General features: G+C 40.8%; 1 protein-coding gene across 2 annotated transcripts in view; it reads right to left on the bottom strand.

The window, feature by feature from the left end:
- Positions 1-22,118, bottom strand: part of SLC25A21 (solute carrier family 25 member 21) — a 479,968-nt gene that overhangs the window by 130,154 nt on the left and 327,696 nt on the right. The gene's annotated exons all lie outside the window — the stretch shown is intronic.

Genomic DNA, 22,118 nt, shown 5'->3' with positions numbered 1-22,118 from the left:
GTATTTAGCATCTTTTCTATGGGGTTTATTTCCAAGCCTACTGTCTGCCTGGGGAACACTGACTGTCGAGACCAATATCAACTAACTCCGTAACTTCTCCTCTCTCTCTCTCCCACCAACCCCCACCCTTTCTCCTCCCTCTCTCTAACTTTCTCTCTTTTTCTCAGTGATATGCTTGTAATACTGAAGATTCCATCATGACAGGAACCCATGCTCAAGAAAGCTCCAGTGGAAGGGTGTGGTCTCATTATTATCATCAAATAACATGCTAAAAATAATTAAAAATCACTTAGAACACTGGCAACAGAAGAGATGTATGAATTATTCCCACCCAGGAGCAGGCTTAACTTGGCCACAGAATTTATACAGGAAACTTTGTTTTACCAATTAACCAAATATTTAATAAAAGACAACTAATATATTTGGCCAAATTACAGGTGGGTAGTTTGGTGGGTAACAAAGCACTTCAAGACTATTCCACTCATTTAATTTCATAAAATGATGATCTTATTCCAACTAGCAGCTTTTACATAAATGTATGTATGTAAAAGATGCTAGTTGGAGGGGCACCTGGGTGGCTCAGTTGGTTAAGCGACTGCCTTCGGCTCAGGTTGTGATCCTGGAGTCCCAGGATCGAGTCCCGCATCGGGCTCCCTGCTCAGCAGGGAGTCTGCTTCTCCCTCTGACCCTCTTCCATCTCATGTGCTCTCTCTCTCTTTCTCTCAAATAAATAAATAAAATCTTAAAAAAAAATAAAATAAAAGCTGCTAGTTGGAATAAAACAATTACTCTAAAAAAAAAGCCTAGCTCTCTACAAATTAAGATCCAGATTAATTGGATATCTTGGTTAATGTAGATTCCCTAAAATCTTAAAGACCAAACATAAGACATTCATTTAAAATGAGACTCAAGTGAGAAACCTCCAGTGAACACATAAGAGTTGAACCTCCTCCTTCAAACTTCTGCCAGGGTGAGTTCTGGTTGTGTCCAATGAAACTCTGCTCATTTGCGGCCAATTAATTATCATGAGTTCCAAGTATGACAATTAGATTTTTTTAATGGTTAAAAGGGTAAGTTTTATGCATATTTTATCACAATTAAAAAAAAAAATCCTTGTTTAAGGATGCTTCACAGTCCTTTCACCATCTCACCAAGCTGTTCCCCAAAAAACCAGTTTGGTTGGGAGCATAATAGAAAGATTAGCTCAAGAAGATGGTAGTGCTGAAGGAAGGGTTTTGGGGGATGGGGTGGGGGTGGGGTAGAGGGGAGCCAGGAAAAGGGAAAGTGCTTGAGGAAAAGGATTTAGTGCAGAAAACTGGGGGACCCTGAGCTTGTCTCATCCCTCGAACAGAGCTGGATATTTATCAAATTATTCTAAATGCCCAAGAAGTCAATCAGAGGTCTGAGAGAACAAAACTGCAAGGCGACAAGTAGTAAAGTGACCACCTTTTGGAAGGTGGGAGGTGTGGAAGTTCACTTGGGGGAGAAGACATAGCTGAAGATCAGACTTAAACAGTGGGAGTTTTAGCTCCTCCCTCCGCAAGTAAGACCTTATCACTGAGTATAGAAGAGCAAAAAAAAGTGTTCTGGAACAGTGAAATTTACGAAGAATTCATGCCAACTAACATTTGTTGAGTGCCTACTCTGTACACGGCACTCACATGTTAAGACTGTTTAACTCAGACACTGACCCTGTTACAGAAGTTTGCATTCTAGAGACGCCTGGGTGACTCACTCAGTTGAGTGTCCGACTCTTGATTTCGGCTCAGGTCATGATCTCAGGGTTGTGAGACTGAGCCTGGCGTCAGGCTCCACGCTCAGTGTGAAGTCTGCTTAGGATTCTCTCTCCCTCTGCCCGCCCCCCCACCCTGTTGCACACACACTCTCTCTCTCAAATAAATAAGTAGTAAAAAAAAAGTTTGTGTTCTAATAGGAGACAAACCTGTGGCATTAAAACATGAATAACAGGCAAGTCTTCCTAGATTTGTCATATTCTCGCTTTCCCCCTTGAAGAGTACCCAGGAAACCCAACATAGCTTGTTTGTAGTGCCTGGGGTCAGTGGGGGCCTTCTGAATGGGAATTACCCTTCTGTGCTCTTACACTGTGATCTGCTCAAGCCTCCCTACATTAACGGCCTCACAGCACTTCTCTGGTCCTTTGTTTTCTCTGTATGGTTTTGTTCTATCCGTTATTGCTAAGCAATGAGCTATCTTTTCTTGAACACCATCGCGTCTGCCCCTAAGCCACCCTCCCTGCTTCCATCTCCTCCTCCCCTTTTCTCTCCTGCATTCCTCGTGTGACCTTTCACTCACCACTTAAAACCAGCAGTAATGAAGGACGAGATAACTCAGCTCAGTCATGGCTCTTAGTGAGGGCTGCAGGGGCCGTACTGAGTCAGGTCCAGGAGCATCAGTGCCTGGCTCTTGTAACATCTATTTTGGCTGTTCAGAGACCATTTTCTGCATGTGTTTTGCTTCTCAGTTCCATGCCAGAGTTGAGGTTCTGAGATAAGTGGGCCTCTGGCTGAGTTTGAATTTTCCCTGAGAATGGGCTGTCCTGAGAGGAGAGAAGGGGCAGAGGGTCTCCATTTTCCTCTAGCATCCCGTTCCCTAGGCTCTGTAGTCATGCGCAGGCGGAGCGCCTCAGGCAGGGACAGTCTCTCCTGCTCGCGGGAAGACAGCCCTACCGCCCACGCGCTCCTATCCCTTTGGGGTCCTTCCGCTCCACGGGTTGAATAACGAGTCCTGTCCCACCTAGACACTGAACAAGGACTAACCTATAGCTTACAATAAGGATGAGGAGGATGGCACATAGCACAGCTGATGCCAGCCATAATGATTCCTTCATTCTGTTCCCCTATGTGTTTTGTGAGTTCTAGTCCTGTTTATTTCTTCAAATAAAATGCCCTTCTTTTTTTTCTTGGCATGTTTTCCACTTTTGCATTATGAACCACGTGGTGTCTGTTATTTAGATTCTCATAAATGCATGGTTAGTTTGAAAATTTGAGGAAAATATTCTTTTGAAAAACCTATATTTTTCAGAATTCTGACCAAATCACTGTGGTTTTCTCTTGGCGCTGATGATATTGCACTATCCCTTTTGGGAGAGAGAAGAGAAAGAAACATGGAAGAGAAAAGAAAAAGGAAAGAAAAAAGAAAGAAGGAAAGAAAGAGAAAGAATAGAAAGGAAGGCCAAAAGAAAGAGAAAGAACCACTGCAAAGGATTCTACTTCCCAGTACAAATACTTTTGGAACTGCTAAGCCCACTCTTACTCATGTGTATTAGGTCAAATTCTGGCAGAAATCACAAGACAGCTGCAATTCCATACTTTGAAATGTCTATTAAAAAATCTTGATATAATTTATAGAATAGTTGGCAGGTATTCCCTGTTTTTTCTCATTCCCTTGAATGTAGACAACTTTTGGAATAAAGGAAGGGGAGAAATGAATATTTTCAATGGTGAAGTCAGTAGAGTCACAACTCTAAATGTGATGCCAAGAGAACGTTTTGCAGTGAAGATTGGTTTGAGTGTGTATATATTTTTAGTAATATTACTTGTGTCAGATTCAGTTTCAGCTAACTATCGGGAGAATTAAAAAGCTGTACAATTACTGAATGTTTGTAGGACTGAAGACAAAAACTTACCACAGGTAAACAAATACACAGAAGACACTGCACTCTTAGATACAAATAAGATAAATTTCTTAAAAACCTCAAGTTTAAACATTTTAGAAATTTAAAGGCATAAACAGATGACTTTTTTATTACATTGCAATACCAATCCTAAATGAACATGGCTTCACCAAGGGCTTTGGTTGCTAGGACTGACGCGTCTCAAAGTAACTCACATCAGGGAGGAAGTGGTTATTACAGAGACTGTGTGTGACAAAATAGTGTAATGAGGTCTCCTGGGAACCGGGACTGGAACAGGGGAATCCATCAGGGACTGTGGCGGAAGTGATAAGCAGTCCACTAACACCTCCTGCTCCCTTTTTCATTGTGTGAAGTTGATCTGGGGAGATACCGACACAGTCAGATAGTAAGCACATCCCCAGGGCCCTGTACATCCAGATGTAGGTCATGTGACTAGCTCTTTTGAATCGAGTTGAAGTTATGTAATGTGTTACTTTCAGACTGAGATTCTTATGAGTGGGGCCTCTTCATTCCCTCTGTTTCACCCAATGTACTTTGCAAGATACATCTTACATCAACACTAGTTATACCTGACATCAAATCTGTCTCAATTGCGAGAAGGAAGCAGAGGACACCGAAGCTTTAGTGGGTACACAACTACAAGACGGAAGGAGCCTAGATCCCTGTCTCACACATACTTTCTTGGGATAAATACTGACATTAGGGGTTATTTGTTACTGCAACTAGATTTGCCTTAACTGACCCAAGGACCAACCTTGGACTATATCTCTGTGTCTCTCTCTCTCCCTGTGTCCTCTCTGTAGACCAGTTCCTTCTGGTTATTCATGCTTCCGCTCCCCGCCGCCCCCCCAGCACTCACTGACTTTGATAAAGCTACCCAGCCACGGTATAATATGACACAAACCTGGTGCCCACCAGTAACTCCTTTCTGCCACTACATGTGCCAAATATCTTTTGTTTGCTCCTCCAGACACTCTCTCCACCCTTTTCCATCCTGGTCATTGCCCCGAGAGGTGATCCAAATTGATTACATCAAAAGAACCCTATGTCCTCTGTCTTCCAGTTGGATCTGGTCAATGAGAAGCCCTGGCAGGTGACAGGAGGAAGGGAGGAAGATGAATTTGGGATATTTATTTGTCTGGTTCCTTCCTGTGAGGTTTCCTCAGGCTTGTCTCTGTCAACAGAAGTTGGCTGCTCCTCTCAGGAAGCCCTCTCTTCACGACTTTTGTCTTTCAAGTTTTGGTAACTTTTCCCTTCACGCATTCCTTTGAGCTTAGAGACAGTGACAGCTTGACCTCCTGCTGCTGGTAGCCTCAGGATCCTGAGTTCTTCCTTACGATTTCTTTATACCCTGCCCATACTTTTGTTGTGAATCCATTTATAAACCACTTCCAATTATCCTAATTTGAGAGAACTGTTTCCCTTTTCACTGCAAAATCATATCCCAGTTAAAATTCTCTAAGGAATCAGTTGTCTACCACTGGCTCTCTTAGCCATGTCCACAGGATAGAGCTATTCTGCAAACATGGCCGAGCCTGTGAGTGATGGCAACTTGCAGAGAAAGAGGAAGTATGCAGGTATTTCAAAACATGTCTATCAAACAATATATCTTCATATCTTCTAGTAAAATTTCTCTTCTTTTTTCACTCCTGTTTAGCTAGATAATTGCCGTCATCTCTGTTGTACTTTTTTTCTCTAGTGGATTGCCTTATCACTGAGCGAGCACCTTATTGCTTTTTACAGGACCGTGTATTGTGAACGGTGTATGTTCCTACTATACCATTTGGAATGCAAGTCTTTAGATTTCAAAATGGAAATGTTTATAAAAACAAAATAGGAGAAAAAAGTAGAAATAACCACAGATTAGTGTTTTTGTCATGTTATTTTTTAGTGGGAGAAACATCTTTGTACCAACCTGGATATACCACGGATATATATACAATATTTGCATCCAAAGAGCTCATCAATTTTCTCTTGGACTTTTTTTTTTTTTGTATAATTCATGTTCTTTTTACTGCCATAAGTATCTGGCAAAAGATGGAATCAGGAATTACCATATCAAACATTGTACCACTTTCATTCAATGTGAAAAGTGCCTTACACATGGGGAGCCGAGCAGTTTTAATGAAGTGCCTAACTTAAGGCATTATAAAAATTGTGCAAATATCCAGGTACAGAATCCAAATGTTACATTTTAAGGGTTTATTTTTTCTAAATATTTTATTTTAAGTCTTTGGTAGTAACAGTCATATCCTTTTTCTTATTTCAGGAAAAGGGGAACTAGAAAGCACTCACCTGCCTCCTCTGGGAGAAGACAAAAGGGAAGAAAACATATTTTTTCACTCTACTTAAAGTTGCATGTTTTCTATAAACTGAAACAAGGTTCATATTGCAAGACACTTATTTTTCCAACTTAATATATTCTTAAGGAATATTATTACCACTGCCCTTCACCATACATAGGAAACCCATACCATCTGCTCTTCAATATCCTACATCATCAATTTCATGATTGGGATATATGCAAAAGCTTAGATTTACTAGGACTTCATAATGGGATTCAAAGCAGGAGATGGTTATCTGTTTTCAAAAGTCATAGATTGATCATACAGCCACAGCACTGCCCCCCTCCTGAAACCTCCCAGCGCGCATGCATGCACACACACACACCACACACACACGCACACGCATAGCTAAAATCAGGGAAATAAGCTTAGAAATTAGTCCAGCATGAAAGCATCTTATTTACACTGATTTCTAGTGCATATATAGAAAGTGGATTATCTCTATTTTATCATGTTTCTTCTAAATAGGAACTACCTATAAAGAGACCATTAAAATAGCACTACTGTTTAAGTAAATTCCACAAAGGCCTAAATTTGCACTGTCCAGTATGGAAACCACTAGTCACTTGTGGTTTCTGAGCAGTTGAGATGTGCCTAGTAGAATTGAGGAAATGAATTTATTTTATTTTAATTAATTTAGATTTAAATTTAAGAGCTAAAGAACTGTAAAATATTTTTCCATTAAATATAACTTCATTGTTTTCCTAGGACTAAACTATCTTATTGCATCCCACAGATGTTTTGTAGCAAGAATGTACTTTTTACTTTCTAATATGTGGCTAAGAGCAAATGGCAAATTATGTGTATGTCTCACATTATATTTCAATCGGAAAGCTCTGGCTTAAAAACTAAGATCTAAGGCTGAAATGCTTTTTTTTTTTTTTTTTTTTTTGGCATATAGCTTCACCCTAATATATGTAGCATTATCAGAGTTTGTGGGGAAACATCTCTAGTAAATAGAGTAGATCCAAGAGTTAGGAAACCATCCTGAATTTCAAATTCAGTTCCTCTCTTATAAGCTTGCTGATACTTATTGCATAGTCTCATTACTTCAATTGTTTACATAGGTTTAAAATAAAATAAGTTTCAGCACAAGATAACCGTTAATCAGTTCTGAACCAGTGAAAGATGAAAATATCTCTTTGATGCTCCTCAAACTATCTTTCATAAGATGCATCAACTTAGAATGAAGCCACAGTGCCCGTAAGGCTGACAAAAATGTTTTCTGAGAAATCCAAAATGGAATCTACTGGATTAAATTCCAAACCAAATTAGGAACATTGAAAAGCCTCTTAAATACACAATGTTCTTTTCCTTCAAGCTATTTGAGAGTTGCAGCTGAAGAAATCCGTGTGATCTTTTCCAAGTACAAAATTTGAGGAAGATCAATACATAGATATGCTGAGGTCCTTTCCAGGCCTGTGTCGCTAGTTTGATAAAACTAGCAATTAACTAGAATCTTCCAAGCATAAGGGATTGTCAGTATCGTCTTAAAGAAAATCACATCTCTCACTGGAAAACAGAAATAGCCAGTTCCTCAGGACAGTGTTGTATAGAAGTTGGAGCTGTTTATGGAGAGACAGTGACTTGAAAATCACCAGGGTGTAATGAAAATTAAAAAGAGCTTTTTTCTTTCACATCAACCTAATGACTCTATGAAATAATACACATATCTTCATTATAATGAGTCATAACAATGATTTGGGATCTTCTAATTTAAATGGTATGTCCTTTTGTTTTTCCTTAGACAGGACAAGAGACAAAAACTGGAAAGTTTGGGTCATATGGATCATGGTAGCACTGCTATGTCTGGAATTTTCTTATAAATATCCTATTGCTTTGAGCCTCACAGGCCTGGCTAAAACAGCAGGGACAATCTCATTTGCACTTTTATAGTTGTAGAGGGATTTTTGAGAGTTAAAACAATTTTCTATAATATTCCGTATTAACGAATCTAAAGTGTGATCATTACACCTTTTCACACTTTTCTGTGAGCTGACAATTTGGAAGCAATTAAAAAAAAAACAAAATTATAAACAACAACAACAGGAAGGCATTCTTGGGTACTCAAAAGAATCTACTCTGCAACAATTTTTTACTGCCTGTTTGCAGCTTTATGCCTCTTTAAGATTATTTTTTTAAACACTATAAATGACTGTTTGTACCCTTGCGCCCTTGTGAAAATCATTACTTCAAAGGAATGTCTTGTGGCATTGTACCATAACTAAGTAAATCTCAGAAAACAAAGTGGATGTGACCCTGTTTTGTGCTATTAAACAACAGAGAACATTTTATCAGAGTCTACTTTTACTTATGTTACAAATGTTCAATGTTTGCCAGCGTTTGAATAACTTCACTTTTCTTAAAATTAGGAAAATGCTAATATTTCCCTAAAATGTAAAACTTCCATATAAGTCCCTTAAAGTTAATTTTTCAAGCCATCTATAAATTCTACAGCAAACTATACCAGGCAGGCATAAGGATACTAAAAAACATGACATACAAGGAAGTTTAAAAATCAGAGTCAATGAGAAGGAAATTCAAAGTAAATATACAGTACTATTAAAATAAATTTTATACACACACACACACAGAAAATAAATAAACGCTTAAAGGAGATAGGATATACAAAGTGAGTTGATGGATTGGAGACTAGATGGGGTTAAACGGAGAAAACTTATCTGAAGCAGTTAACTTGGGATGCCAGGAAGGATGGTTCTGGGGCAGTGAGCAGAGTGTTTTCATGGCTGGATGGGAAGCTAAACCAGCAGAGAAAAGAGCCTTGTTAGAGAGTTTTAAAAGCAGTTATGTGTACATCAGTAAGGGCTGATAAAACCTTTTCTTACGGAGTAAACATGATTTTTGAAAGCCTAGGAGGGCTGTTCTAGAAGTTTAGGGGAAAAAGGCACATGTAAAGTCAAAAGGAAGTCAGTACCTGACCAACAGGCAGAAGTGAGTGTAAATTATCCGATAGTTGATTTGTATCTATTTAGGAAAGGGCATCGGCGTCCACTGAACTTGGCTCTGCGAAGGGAAAATTGTGCCAGACCAATTTAATTTCCTCCCACAGAAGAGTGACAGGCAATGTCAACTGACAGGAAGCAGTAGTAAAAAAGAATGTTAAAATAGGGCCAGACATGAGCAAACCCAAATCTGGAACACAAATCTGATAAAGGTGTTTGGCAAGGTAGGGATACACGTAGGTAGAGACAGACCTGGATTCAAATCCTGACTATGCCAGGTATCCAGTGCATGAACTTGGACAGGAAATTTAAACCTCTCTGTTTCTTTACCTGGAAAAGTGATACCAACCCTTGCCATTTGCAGGGAGGATTAAATAAGATAATGTGTATAAAATGCTTGGTACCTATATTCCCCAGTAAATACTGGCTTCCTTCCAAACCCTTCTCAACCCAACCTCTCCTCCCTTCTCTTTCTCTAATTACCCATACATCTTGGAAAGCAGGATTCATGAAAAGGCTAGGAGAATAAAGCCCTGTGAAAACAGAAAAAGGGACACAGCCCCATTTCTTTTTACTCTTAAATTCTTGTTACAGGTTTCCTGGCTCTACAAGGAACCATTTACACCCATTTGGCATTCTCACGGCATTTCCAAGTTTTACCTTGTCAGATGTCAAGAAGCTGAAGGAAACAGTCTCCTTGCCAAGTGATCTATATACTTTTTAAATTCTTCATTCCTATATATAGATCAGGTAAAATGCCGTGCAAACATGAGTATGACCACCAACAAACGGTAACCTTATTAATGCTTAAAAACGGCCATCCCACCAGGTCAGCTTTACAACTACAACCTTCAACTAGGATATCAGTTACTTGGTTCTTATAGATTTGTCCGGTTTGCTCAAGTAAACAAAAAATCAATTTCCTAGCATGCTCTATAACTTCTCGATAACAATTTAACACCTATGCATAAAGAAAGAGTCGGGGATTATACAATCACTTAAAATGTTTTATTTCTAGACTGAGCAGACATAAGTCTTTGAGGATTAATTTCATGCTGAGGGTTAAATTTCACTTGCATGATAGGCTAACCATTGCCTGGGGCTGCACAGATAATGAACCTGCCAAGGGATTAGCAAGGAAACACTTGTGTTATTATAAAGCGGGTACACTTCCCTTTCTAGCCAAGTTCATCCTACATGACATTAACAAATTACTCCCGCTCCCTGCCCACATTTCAATATAATGTGAGCCAACAAGTGACCCCGAACCGATAGGACACGAGATAAGATCTTCTCAGTGCATGAATGGCCATTCAACTTGCCTGTGAGAGCTAGACCTCCGGCAGGGAAACACAAGGCATTTTATCTCCATAGGGCCCCTGCCTCCCCTGCAGAAACCTTTCTTTGGTCATAAAGCCTCTAAGTGGACACAGTGCCAAGAGGTAGGAATGGCTCAACAAAAATATTTAGCCTACAGAAAAGGCACTCTCCAGAAAACACAAATGACACAATTCATTTTTGACAAACTTGCAAGGACCTAATGTCTTCTAAATAAGAATTCAATGGTATGTGTTCAGAGAGATTTCTGATTTTTCCGATAAAAATATCCTTTACTCAACAGACCCTTCCTTAAATACCAGCTATGTTCACAGATGTCGAATCTGTTGGCCTCTTCTCAGATTTCATTCTCAGAAGATCATCTCCCGCTGGCGGCTGGAGAGAAACCCCACTGAACCACACTTACCATTGTCTCCCTCCAAATGTGGTCTCTAGGTACTTGTCATGTTTCTACTACTTGACTGTGAGCTCCCTGAGGGCAGGGAGTTCATCTTAACTTACCTTTGCATCCCCTCCAGGGTCTGACCAAATATCGTCACAGAGTGGACACTCAGCTACTATCGGCAGAAGAGAATCTCACCAGCCTCTACCGTGGACCATATGCTGATCCCATGGCACAACATTTGGAGCAAAGGAAAGCTAACAGATAAACAGAATATGTGGCTCCTGTTACATATGAAGTTATAAATTTAGGCGTGTTTAGTATAAATTAGAAGTGCTTTTGTGAAAAAGCTGATCCGTTATTGAATGGACCAAGTGCTACCAAAGTGAGACCGGCGACTCCCGTAACTTGCCAATAAGCAGCAGGGGTAGATATGCAGAACGTTTAGGATATCCATTGGTATTTGCTACAACCCAACTTGGTTCAGACCAAGAATATTTTGGGAAAGCACACTATAGTTTTATGACATATCAGTGCACCTCTAATCAAAATATTGTCCCATGTACAGTACATAATGTTTCTACAAATTCACATTCTTATTTGCCAGCTGGAAGGCTTTACTCTTGGGCCCATAATGATCTCATTGCATGTCATGTATATTCTCAGACTAATAAAATATGTAACTCTTAAACACAGATGTGTTGAATGCTTACGTGGAAGCCTTCTGTAATGAAGAGGGAGGAACCTAAGCTTTGACTTCTGAGCTCTGTTCGAATGAAACACTACATAAGCCCCTGTTTTCGAAGCAGTTTCAGTAGAACGGTGGGGGTGGGCATCACAGCACCTGCACAGGGAAAGAGCAGGTGGCAGAGAAAATGGGTGCAGGCAGTAACTGTATTCTTCATCCGAAGGTTTGGTAGTTAAGAAAAGGGAGAGAGGACTATAAACAAGAGGAATTAATAGGAAGGTTTTTGTTTTTTTTTTAAAGGATGCTGGAGATGAGCAAAATTGTAGTTAGAAAAATCAGGTTAGAGGGGAAAATGGAGGAAGCAAAAGAAAAGAGGGGATAGAGTGAGTCCTAGAGGAGCAGAATGGGGAGGATCCGAGGGTAGAAAAGAGACCAGATACTTCCTCTTTAGCCACAAGGATAAAGACAAGAGACACAATGCAGGTTTAAGTGAGAGTAGAAGAGTTTTGAAGAGAATCACGTCAGGTGTCCTCAGCTTCCTCAGCAGAAGGAGAGGCAAGCTCGTCTGCAGAAGCCGGTGGGAAGGGATGTGACTGGAGGCTTGCGCCGTGGGAGGGGGCCAGAGACGCTGTTGCTTTTGGCGGTGCAGAGGGGTCTCTGGGAGGAAGTCATCAGAAGTACTGACGTGTTGCAGTGGGACCGGAGAACACAGGGCTGGGCTCTCTCGCGTGTGGCTGAAACGGCTGACTGTGGGCGTCCTGCCTGGAGCCAGGCAAAGTCCGAAGGACAGCCTGGAGAAGGCCTCAGAGTGGAAGACGGGGAGGAGGAGGAGCCGGAGGGGTGAGGAGTACGCGCAGCACACACAAGAGAGGGGAAGAGTGGAGGAGCAAGAAAGGGGGGGGGATTTCAGGTCTGACCCTGGGGAGGGGAGTTTACAGCCACCGTCCTGCAGGCACAGGAAGGCCGGGGCTGGTGTAGGAACTGTGGAGACAAGAGGGGAAATGCTCGGCCACACTGAGGGTGGAAGGCCGGTAACGCCATCAGGGAACAGGCCCTCGAGGGCTGGAGGGCTGTGGGGTCACGTCTGGGCAGTTGGTAAATGGCCAAGCGATGAAAAGAGAAAGCTGTGGAGCGAGGGTCAAGGACAATGGCAGAGGCAAGTGAGGAATGTGCCGGCCCCTTGTGTGAACAGAGAAGAGGAAAAGCAGCAGGCTCCTCTGGAGGGTTGGGAGGAGCATTGGGGAAAGTCAGGGGAAGGGGTAGAAGGAGAGGGCGAGGCAGTGTGAGAGGCGGAGGTGCCCAGGGCTGGTGAGCAGGGGTCACGGCGGAGCAAGTTTAGGGAGACCTCGGGCTGGCGTGGGCTGGGGTCAGAGAGCACGACGCAGCAGTGGACATCCCCTGGCTTTGCGTAAGTTCCTTGGTGTTCTCAGCTCCAGGGGCCTCTGTCCCCATGACACTCCCTTGACTCACCAACCTAGCGAAAGCTGGACTGTGTCACACCACCATGATCTCAAGATTTGCCTTGTTGCTGTCTCGTCCTTCCAATTGTTCTGGTGAACGAGCTCTTCCGTCCTGCGACCCAGCGTCCACTGCCATCTCCACCCCCCCATCTCAGGAGAGCGGGGCCTGCAGATGGGCTCCAGGTCTGCAATGAGCACTGGGAACCAAGCCATCATCCCAGAGTCAATGGAAGAGATTCTAGATCAAGGTGTGCCACAGCTTTGCTTTCCCCATGGAACCATGATGTAGGCGAGTGGTTTTATGATTACAGTCCTCACACAAAACGAGTAGTTTAGGAATGGAAAGAATTAAGTCAGAGTCAAGAGGTAGACTGTGAAGAGATGGAGCTGGTCAGAGGTGGGCAAAATGCTCCCAGCTGCTGGGGCTCTCACTCTGCTTTTTGCCTCTGGGTGAGGACTGGGGCTTGCTGATGCGAGTTTGGATGGAAAATAAAGGAACCTTGATGTCTGTAAAGAGTTCTTACCTTTTTCTGGAAGAGTGAAATAAATGCAAATTACAGAAAGCTATGATAGAGCTATAGTCTGGTGTAACAGTACCTTCTCAAAGCCCAAGACAGGGAGCTGCACGGCTCTGTCAGGATTTTTGGGGTCTTCGGGGCCCCAACGCTACCCTGGGACATGCTGCACCTGCACCTTCTCTGGGTGGCCACCTCGCCTCTACTAAGACTATTTGCTATTTGGCTTTTGCTAAATCAATCAAGGGCTGTAGTACAGACTTACAGAGCATTACTGCATGGCCTCTTCCTGCCAAACCAGAGCCTACCTGAGGTAATGTAGGTGAGGTGTAAAGGACAGAATGTGATATCATAAGCCTGACACCCCGGAAAGATGGCCTCATCTGCAGAAGGATCAATTTTAGAGACAGGAAAAAGTAAATCTCGGGGATGCTGGAAGATGGGAAAAGGGCACTGTTAGAAGCAAGCTACATTCTGTTGATATTCCAGGCTACTCTGTCAGGGAGATACTCTGTCAGGGAGATATTAGCCAGCATTCCTGTTCATGGCAGCATGAAACAGTGATGCTTCTCTCTAGAGTAGAGTGGCAAGTCTTCTTTATTTGTTAGTAGTCAGTAGCTGCCAGAAGAAACACACTTTTCTCTTTTAATAAGCATTTTAGTTGGTTAAGCATATTATACCAGTCCATCTACTAGTCTCTTACTGGAAATTTCAAGTTGTTACAGGTTAGTACCGATTTCAACATCTCACTTGCTATGGAGTGTGTATTCTATAATCTGCCAAAAAGCATTTAGCTGAATGAAGTTCCACAATCTACATAATTACTACATAAAATATATTTACTATATTATTATTTGATGTTCCCTTTAAAGGAGTCACTGGAGTTTATTCAAGATCACTTACTTATAATAATTTTCCAGTTCCCATATGAAGGTCATTAAATCTTAATTAAAGTGCATTTGCTGTCAACCATAAGAGGCTCTCATTCAAATTATATTGACAAATTTTATTATACATCCCCACAGTCTTAACACATTAACTCGTCTCTCAAACCAAATTTCAGAAACAGATAGCACTTGCATTTGTATGTGCTAGGGGGAAAATAATAAACACTCATTGAGTATTTACTATGAGATGGGTTATTTTTCCCTGGGAACACAGAACCGGGAATGCAAAGAACAAGTTTTATTTAAAGAATGACTATTCTGGTGGGTAAATCGTCTCCACAGCTTAAGTGGAACTGGCCAATGGGAACTAGATTAACTTTCTTATGGTTCAGTTTCATAAAAGGCCACACTGTAACACTAAGTGACAACCATTGGCTCTGAAAAGCTAATCTGACATATCTGAAACCAATTCCCTGTCTGCCCCTGAATCCAGTCAAACATCAACAAATACAGCTGGGACAAGAAGCAAAAGAAAAGTATTCTGGAGATCCAGAGGCTCTGGTTCACTTCTGGGGGATGGTTCAAAGCTGATGAGGAATGGGCTGGGAGCTCAGAGGCAAGAGAATGACTCAAGCCCCAACCGCCCACAGCAGCACCAGAGCTGACCTTTCAGAGGGATGCTGGGGTTCACAGATGCAACTCCACAAGAACATCGTCTGATAGCCTTCACAGTCATAATCACAGTAGAACTGAATTCACCATCAAGAATGGAAGCCAGGGTTTTTACAGAAAAATTCTCATCCAAGAGCTCACTGGGGAAAACCTGTGAGAGTCGATCCTCCGTGATGAGAAACAAGAAACTTCTCTGATGGATAACAAAAGAAGAGTTTATTTCAACCACAAATATATTTGTTTGCCTTTATCTTTTGAACTTCTGAAGCAAAATAACTGTTACGCTATCCCTTCTTGGAGTTATCTTTTATCTGACAAATATTTCTGTGTTCTCAACATCATTAAAAAAAACAAAAACAAAACGCAACTCTCCAAATGGGTAACCTGAGCAAATTCCTTACTAGCTTCACTCATGAGAACAGAAGAATCAGTTTGTTTTGGACAGACTTTATTCATATAACTTTTCTTGAAAAGTATTGTCCTTAAATGGCTTGATAACATCAATTTCCTTAGATAAGGCTCTAAACAACCAAATGTTGCTCTCCAAAAGTTTTCCCACTTACTATTATAAAAGAGGATTATGTGATACACAAGGTTCCCAACATCTTTCTAAATTTCAGGAAGCTGTGACACTCAAAAATTGTAGATGAGCAAATTTTCAATAGATCTGATATCTGATGAGCTACAGAGAACGGAAGAAGAACTAAGAGACAAAATGGCAGCAGCTTTGACACCAGTATTTTGAGGCTTGAACGCTAGTTCTTTCTTTTTTTTTAAGATTTTATTTTTATTTATTTGGCAGAGAGAGAGATAGTGAGAGCAGGAACATAAGCAGGGGGAGTGGGAGTGGGAGAAGCAGGCTTCCCGCGGAGCAGGGAGCCCGATGCGGGGCTCGATCCCAGGACCCTGGGATCATGACCTGAGCTGAAAGCAGACGCATAACGACTGAGCCACCCAGGCGCCCCTTGAATGCTAGTTCTACCATGTAGCTGTGTAACTGAGGACAGCACTTACCTGCTCTGGGTCTAAAAATAAGAGTATTGGAGGATGAAATAAAATTACGTATGGCATTAAATTAAATGTTAATTACTTTATCTTTTAGTATTATCATGGCACTAATTAAGTGGTAATTATTTTCCCTTTAGGACCTCTGGGTAAATGAGATTTTCTTTTCTTTTTTTTTTAAAGAATTAACATAGTAAGCCTTGAATTTCTTGAAGTATAATAAAAGTATCAAAAAAAAAGTATCAACATGTCCTTAGTTTGTCTACTATATGTAGTACATAAGAACTTCAAAAAGATCAGCTATCTCTCTCATGAGGACGTTATCCTTCTTAAACACACATGCACACACACAACAGAACCCAAACCCAAACTACTGGGTATGCTGTAACTGGAAAATACAGAGGGCTGAATGCAAAGCATAGTTCAGGTCTCAATTAACTTGGTAGAAATAACTTCGGGGCTTTCAATTCTATAAAAATTACTTAATGACTTTTGGTAATATCTCTTCCGTCCACTTTTTACAGTTCTTCCTCAAAGTCCTCCAGAATCCACAACTATCCCCTTTGGCCAAAGGCTCCACTGGTCTCCAGGGCTAGAAACCTCGGAATCATCTTGTATTTTTTTTTTTTTTTTCGTTTCCTTCCATTCCCTGATCATCATTCCCCCTCAATTTTCCTTTCAAACATCTTTCAGCATTGTCTTTTCCTCTCCATTTCCACTGATTTCTTGACCCAGGTTTATATTAACTCACAATTGTACTCATTTATTAACTCCAACCTCTTTACTTACTTCTACTTGTAACTAGAAGTCTTCCTAAGATACCACATTCACCTAATACCCTGCTCAAGCATCTACAATGGCTCCCTGTTGCCTGGTCCATCAGGACCAAACACATGTGTCTTGGGTTCAAAAGCCTCCATAATCCATTCTCATTCTACCTGTCATTTTAGTGTCCACCTTTCAAATCATCTCCTCTGTCCAAGTGAGGCCAGGGCACTGAGCCCTGATTACTTGCTCATTTCTTTCTCTGAGCTTTACTGTGTTCTTTCTCCCCCTTGGAAACTTCTCTTACCATATTTCTCACCTAAATCTTATGCAAAGCCAGAAACCTTACCTAAAGATCTAGACTCTCTTTTTTTTCTCTGAGTTCCATTTAGATTAGCACCAAATTTCATCTAATTTTTCCACATATTTTGCCTCCTTAAATAAGTTGTAAGCTCCTAGAGGATTAGGTGGCATGGGAGACATGTCCTACTTTTTTATGCATTTCCCCTCAGCCCAGAGTCTATACTCAAATACATGACCCAAAGATATACTAACAGATGCTATAGCACCAGATTTCTTGTTGTTAGCTGGTGTTCTTTCTCCTCTTCTTCCTAATAAATTCCCTGACTTATTTGGAGCAACAAGGTGCCCAGGGGAAAGACTACATTTGTCAACCTTCCGTGCTGCTTGGTGAGGTGCTGGCAGGAAGTATTAGGTGAGGCTCCCAGGAGATGACTTTAAAGGTGGCTGATTCCGCAGGGAAGCATATTCTTTTTGCCCAGAAGTTGGATGTAGAGGTGGAGGTCTGGTAGCCATTTTGCACTGTGAAGTAACTTTGCCAAAGGATAGGAGGCACAGACAAGGAATAAAGGAGTCAAAAGACTGAAGGAGCTTGGGTCACAGATGATATCGTAGAACTCTGCTCCTGACTTATTTGGGAAAGAGGACTCACTCTTATAGCTAACTACAATTCCTAACTCATATTGGTGCCAATAAAGGAGAAAGAAGTTTGCATGTAAGGTGGCACAAAATGAGGAGAAAATCAGAATCTTCAGTATAAACAGGAAAAGAATAAAGTAGGAAAGGTTTGAAAACTGGGTAGAAAACATGGCTTATCAAGGGGTGCACCCACATGGCACTCCCATCCTGGTGCTACAGAAAGAAACTGGGGGTAGGGGAGGGAGGAAGATGTGGGGCTAGGAGACTAATGCTCCCGGGTCCATTACTCTCTGGGGGCCTGCCCTGGATATTATGAGGAAAGAAATTGCTCCACTCCATATGGAGTGGAGTCTGGCTAATACTAGAAAGAAATCCTTGGTTAAAAATTCATATGTCACGTAATGACATTCACAACAGCTGTCAATTCAGTGTGATAATCCTAATCAGCTAGGACGTTCCGTGATGGAAACTCCGTAGCTGACTTCTGGAAGGTGAGGCTATCGATTTTACTGTGACTCTGAGTGGGAGGGGCAGCAGAAAACACTCACCGATAATCAGTGTGCTATTCACTTGGCCTACACAACTTTTATTTAATTATTAAAATAGTACAACAAGGTAAATATTATAAATCTCATTTGTAAAACTCATCTAGGGTCATCAGTTTTTAACATTTTGCCACACGTTTTTCCTTCACCCTCTCTCACTCTGTGTATGTATATACATATATATGTCAATGGCTATAGAACATGAATATTTTGCTGAGTCACTTGATACTAAGTTGAAGACATCATGACACTTCCTCCCTAAATGCCTCAGAGTACCTCCTTAGAACAAGGACGTTGTTCAACATAACAAAATGCCATCATTTCACTCACAAAATTTAGCATCGGTAAAATTGTATTATCTAATGTTCAGTCCACATTCCTATTTCTCTAACTGTCCCAATAACATCCTTTGTAGTTTGTTTGTTGCCTACCGTACTACATATTATATTCAATGTCATGTCTCTTCAGTATCCCTTAATCTAAGAGAGTCCCCTGACCTTTGATTTAGTCTTGTAAGACTTTTCTGAAGTATATAGACCCAGTTGTTTGTAGAATGTCCCACGCACAATCTGAATTTGACTGACTGACGTTCCTTACAGTTTTTTTTTAGGTCAAACATAAACATTTTTGGTAAAAATACTACATAGGCGGTGTTGTATCCTTTTCATGTGTCACATCAGGAGACACACCATGTCAGTTTGTCTGTTTGTTGGTGGGCAAAACTACAGATTTTGATGCTTTACGTTTACAAAAGAAGTCCAGTTATTTCAAAGGCACCTAATCGATTAGCATGCCAGTCCAGCATTAAACAGGTAACAATTTACCCCGCATTCACTTTCTTTTCACACCTTAAGAACACATCCTTCCTAATTTATAATTCCCCTTCAATGAGAGAAATAAAAGTGTTTTCTTACTTCTAACAAGTTTTCTGTCAAGGAGAATTGTTCCTCCTCCAGATAATATGCAGACACAGCATCTCTCCCGATTCCCTTCCATGTGCCCTTGTTAGAAGCTGGGTACAGGGGGTACCAGCAATGCCAGCGGTGTACAAGGGGAGAGCCAGCAAACCAATCACATCAAACTGTGTTGCCCAGAGAAGGTGTTTGGAAGAGACAAAGCCAGATCTGAAATATGATCCCTGAGCACTCAATCATTTCCATTTTATTTTACCTAATGAGGCAGGAGTTAAAAATGTCGACCTGATCAGAGTCAGATGGAAGCCTTACAGGAGCGGGACCCCCACTGCCCTCCTGTCCCGACACCCTTTGTTACCTCCAAGTGAGCTGAGACCAGGCTGTGAACCATGTAAATAGAAGGCTTCCAGGTTAATGAAAAGCTTCAGCACCATTCAAAAATCTGGACAGAGGGTCATGCCGCCTCCTAATCCAAAGAAACTTCATGCAGCTTAGTAATAAAGTTTAATGAATGCTGGTCATTTTGAATCATGAGTCTGTGAGACTGGCCAACGGCTAATAGTTTCCTTACAGAATCTTCTCTTTAGCTGGGACACAGCAAGTACTCGAAAGCTGCCTGGGAAGCCGGAGTCGCACATGAAATGTAATATTCCATATGCCCAAATCCAGGGGGAAGTTTTTGAAAAGGGCAGTAAACATTTCTCACAAGCTGATGTTTTTATTAGGTGATGGCATGCTTTGTGCTGCATTTCATTCATTATCTGCAAAAGGAACTTTCTTTCAACGCCATGTCAGATCTGACCTATTGCAATCATGTAATGTTGTATAAAGCCAGCCTGCAAAGTAGCTTCTCCACCTTTCTAGGGGCGCAGGCATGTAAGGCAGTCTAATAATTTTAACAGAAACTGATCCTGGACAAAATTCACATCTCCCAGAGAATCAAGCATGGATTTGCCTTTATTAATTTTAAAATCTGACTATCCTAATTGCTTAGAATAACAACATAGAAATGGATGGCTTTCTGAAAAAAACTATGGATCATTGTCAGAGTGCATGAAAAAGCCATATAGAAGAAGGCAAAGATCAAATGCTGCTTTCATGAGGATGGATGCACACCTTATGTCCTTGAGATTCATTTTAAAATATAGTAGAGATCATATTCCGGTTACCTACTACATGGACTTAGATATGCCATAAGTCAAACCATAGTCTAAAAATGTTCTTGCTTGCACACAGCAGAAGTCTAAAATGTGCCAAGCCATATATGAGGCACTGGGATTTTCAGGAATGCAGAGAACTTTTCCACATTTAAAAGAGCCCCACACTGAACTCTTTTGAATAAAACTTCTGTAGAAGAATATAATCCAACTGGTGACCAAATTATTGTATTTGCCTCAAACTCCTCTTTTCAGTAAGTAGGACTTGCTATTGGCTTTCACCTATTCTTGTAAAACAATTAGCTGGGATTTTAGACATTCTCTTGACAGGGAGGTCTGGGAATTCAATGTAAATATGGATTTGAAGATTTATGGGGCGGAATATTGTGATCACACACCGGCGCTTCTCCAGTTTTCCAGAGATCATAATTCCTGCCTCTGTTTATTATTCAGTTTATGGTTGGAGCATAACAGATGATTCATTTTTAATGTGATAAATGTTTGGGGGTTTGTTTGAGGGAAATAAAAGTTTATAGTTCAGCACTGGACATGGATAGTAAACTGGAGTGTAAGGCAATATATTTCTAAAACATGGTGATTAGGATATTTATTTGCTCCTTTATACCCAGGGCTCCAGTGAAGAGTGACTGGTGGTGTTTACTTTTAAACCCCTGAACCCCATTACTCTGCTTTGCAACGTTCTAGAAGGAATTTAAATTTTCTCAAAAAATACAAACTACTACTTTCTAGTTGTGAAAGGAATTTATAATTCCTTATATGTAGACAGCACTAACTCTATACAAAGCGTCAGAGAGCAAACTGTGATCAAAACAAAGTACCCTGACCCATAAGAACTTACAGTCTATGAAAAAAATTAATGCTTAGAAACACATAATAGTCTCTGTTATCCAGATTATCTCCACAGCAAGGCAAACTTTTGTTTAATTCACGTATCTATCTATCCATCCGTTCATTCAACAAAAGTTCATTGGGCACATACTAAATGTCAGATGCAGTTCTAATGCTAGTGATACAGGAGTGAGTAAGAGAAAAGTCCGTAGCCCCAATGAGTTTACTTTCTAGGGAGGGAGACTAACAATAAACAAAGAGACTAATACATCTACAGGCCCTAATCCCTTTCCACAATTCCCAATACAAATGCTCAAAACATCCAAAACCATGATTTTCCCTTAAGTTTGTGGCAAACTCATTTGGTAGCAAAACCTTATCTGAAAAGAAGTGAGGCTATCTCTAGTTTTCATTACATTTAGTGTGAACAGTGTACATGTTTAGTTGCAGAATTATTACATTTGATTATGGAATGCTGTCCCAGACCCTACTGGGGTGTTCGTAACACACACAGTGCACCATACTACTTTTATAAAATACAAAAATTTCTGACTTATGAAATATCTGTCTTCAAGAGTTTTTTTAAAACAGTTTTACTGAGGTATCATTGATACACAAAGAACTGCACATAATTAATGTGTACAGTTTGATGAGTTTGGACATATGTGAATACCCACAATCAGCACAACCAAGGTAACAGACAAATCCAATTTTCTAGAGTTTCCTTGTGTCCCTTTGTTTTTGTTTTCATGGTAAGAACATGAAACATGAGATTTGCCCACTTAACAATGTCTGAAATGCAGGGTACCATACTGTTAACTCTAGACACCATACTGTGCAGCAGGCCTCCTGCATTAACTCATCTAGTTTAACAGAAGCTGTATGCCCGTTGAACAAAAACTCCCATTTCTTCCAGCCCCTAGCCCCTGGCAACCACTATTATAGTCTCTGTTTCTATGAGTTTAACTATTGTAGCTATTTAAATACTTCATATAAGTGAAATCATGCCGTATTTGTCCTTCTGTGACTGGCTTATTTC

Source organism: Zalophus californianus, chromosome 6, assembly GCF_009762305.2.
Source record: "Zalophus californianus isolate mZalCal1 chromosome 6, mZalCal1.pri.v2, whole genome shotgun sequence".
Classification (NCBI taxonomy): Eukaryota; Metazoa; Chordata; class Mammalia; order Carnivora; family Otariidae; genus Zalophus; species Zalophus californianus.
This window is presented reverse-complemented; position numbering and strand designations above follow the sequence as displayed.